General features: G+C 41.4%; 1 pseudogene across 1 annotated transcript; it reads right to left on the bottom strand.

Moving 5' to 3' along the window:
* Nucleotides 1-891: 891 nt before the first annotated feature.
* Nucleotides 892-2518, bottom strand: LOC309864255 (importin subunit alpha-1 pseudogene; annotated as a pseudogene). The gene has a single exon. The product of its transcript is annotated as an importin subunit alpha-1 pseudogene (transcript).
* Nucleotides 2519-2846: the final 328 nt, after the last annotated feature.

Below are 2846 nucleotides of genomic sequence, written 5' to 3'. Positions count from 1 at the left end.
TTCTGTTTTTGTTTTTGTTGCCTATGCTTTTAATGTCCTATTCAAAAACTCATTGTTATGACCAATAGCAATAAATTTTTTCTCAGTTTTTGTCTAGAAATTTTATGATTGCAGGTCTTACACTTAAGTCTTTAATCAATTTTGAGTTGGTTTTTGTATATGATTTATGATAATGGTCCAGTTTCACTCTTTTGCATATGAATATTCAATTTATCCAGTACCATTTATTGAAGAGACTGTCCTTTTCCCATTGTGTATTCTTGGCACATTTTTTAAAGATTAGTGACTGTATATGTGAGAGTTTATTTCTGGGCTCTCTGTTCTATTACACTGGTCTATATAACCCTTTCTGCCAATATAATACTGTTTTGTTTACCCAATTTCTGTAATGTAGTTTGAAATTAGGAAGTGTGATGTCTCCAGCTTTGTTCTTTTACAGAATTGTTTTATTAGTTCTAATAACTTTTTGGTGGAGTCTTGAGTATTTTCTGTATGTAAGATCATATTGTCTGCAGAGACAATTTAATCTCTTCCTTTTTTATTTGGATACCACTTATTTTTCTTACCTAATTCCTCTGGCTACAATTTCCAGTACTATGTTGAATAGAAATGATGAGAATGGGCATCTTTTTTTTTTTTTTTTAAAGGGTGGAATTTAATCGTTATTTACAGGACACTGCAAGATAGGAGAGTCCACATAGAAATAAGTAACCACTGGGAGAAGGAGCTTCATACGGTTTTTACAGATTGGAACTGGTCAAGTAGAGTTTTGTTGTAAAAAGTGCTACAATAACAAAACACATTTAAAAAGAGTACTTAGTAGAGAAACAGTAAGACAAACTTCTACCAAACAAAGCATACCACAAACAACTTTCTGCATCGGTTGTACAAGCTAAAAGTTAAAGGTCCCAGCAGTACCATCCTGAACCTGGAACGTATAGCCTTCAGAGGTAGTTTCTGGCACAACATTCTGATCTTCCTCTTCCTCTACAGAGAAATACTTCTTAATCAAGTTTAATGAAGCTTTGTACACAGACTCATTTTCATGGTTTTGTAGAGCCTCAATTTTGTGCAAACCTCCACATTCTTCAATCATTATACTAAGTTTCTCGGTTTCACCTAGTTTCTCAGCAGCATGAAAGATGTTGGAAATGGCATCCAGAATGACCAGAATAATTTTGGTATCCTTCACAGTTAAGAGGTTCATCAATGGTTCTATTATGCCACAATGGACGAGGTATACAATCTGTTCAACTGTCCCCCCACTTGTATAGTTGGTCACAGCCCAGACAGCTTCCTTTTGTGTCTTAAAGTCTGCCTTAGAGAGAACACCAATGAAGAATAGGACTAATCCGTGATTCACAACTTGCTGTATCTGGTCCTGGCGGCCAGCTGTGATGTTTGACATTGTCCATGTGGCTTCCTTCTAAATATTAGTTTTGGGGTTCGTTAGCAGGCTGGGAAAGACAGCAAGCGCTCCTGCGTCTATTACAACCTGAGTCTGTTCATCTGTCCCAGTGACAATATTCCCTATGGCTCTTAGCACAGGAGTCACAATACGCAATTCAGTAGCTCCTAGAAGCTTTACAAGCTGGGGCACAACTCTTGTTTTCACCACCATTTCAATCCGTTCGTTTGGACCATCCGTCAGGTAGGAGATGGCCCAGCAGGCATCTGCCAAGACCTCTGGATCATTGTGATGCAGGAGACGAACTAAGGTAGGAAGAATCTGTCCCACGGCGTCTAGAGGGCGTGCGGGGTTCTTGTTGCGACAAAGGTTTGAAAGTGTCCAAGTAAGGTTACGAAAGTAGCCACATGCTAACGATGACATATCAGGAACTGTGAGGAGAGCCAGAAGTGGATCAACTGCACCATACTTGATAACCAAGTCTCGAAAAACGGAACCGTCCCCTGCAATGTTTCCTAGAGCCCACACAGCCTATTCGCTGATATGGGCGTGGGAAGATGCCAACAGGGAAATGAACGCTGGGATCGCGCCCCCATCGACCACAGCCTTGGTCTGTTCTGATGTCCCGGAAGCAATGTTGGTGAGAGCCCAAGCGGATTCAAACTGAATGGGACTACAATCAGTTCTGCCCAAGGACACAAATTTTGGAATCAAATCAGCCCGAATTATGTTGTCTATGGGGGGCTGCTTTTCCCGAGAAAGCAGTTTCCTAGCAGCGTGAGTAGCCTGGAGCTGGCTTTCCAAATTGTTGCTATGTATGCCCTTGACAATGTCATCAACCAACCTATTTACAGTGCCCTGGTTGTTGCGGTTTTCCTGCAGTGGAGAGGTAGCATCATCGGGAAACGAGCCTACGTTTCTCCTTTCAGCATCTGGTCATCCTTCTTCGCTTTCCTCAGCTCCACATTAACTTCTATTCGACGCCGCCTCATTTCTGTACTGTCTTTCCCCTTGTTCTTGAATCTGTTAAGGCGGGCAGCTGGTGAATTAGCATTCTCGTTGGTGGACATGGTTATGAGACAAAAGGAGAAAGCTACACGGCGGGCTCAGGCTTCCACGGGAGGCGGTCTGGGACGCACAGGCTGCAGGTCAGCTGCCCTCAAAACGTCCACCACGAATCACCCCACAGACGGTGTGGTCGAGAATGGGCATCTTTATCTTGCTTTTGAGCTTAGTGGGAAAGATGTCAGCTTTTCACTATTGAATATGATATTAGCTGTGGGCTTGTCATATACAGTCCTTTTTATGTTGGTATACATTTTTTCTATACCGCATTTGTTGACATTTTTTATCATAAACAGTTGTTGGATTGTTGTTTTTTCTGCATTTATTGAGATGGTCATATGGTTTTTATCCTTGATTCTATTATTATGGTATA

Source organism: Mustela nivalis (genome assembly GCF_964662115.1).
Source record: "Mustela nivalis genome assembly, chromosome: 5".
In the NCBI taxonomy this organism is placed as follows: domain Eukaryota; kingdom Metazoa; phylum Chordata; class Mammalia; order Carnivora; family Mustelidae; genus Mustela; species Mustela nivalis.
This window is presented reverse-complemented; position numbering and strand designations above follow the sequence as displayed.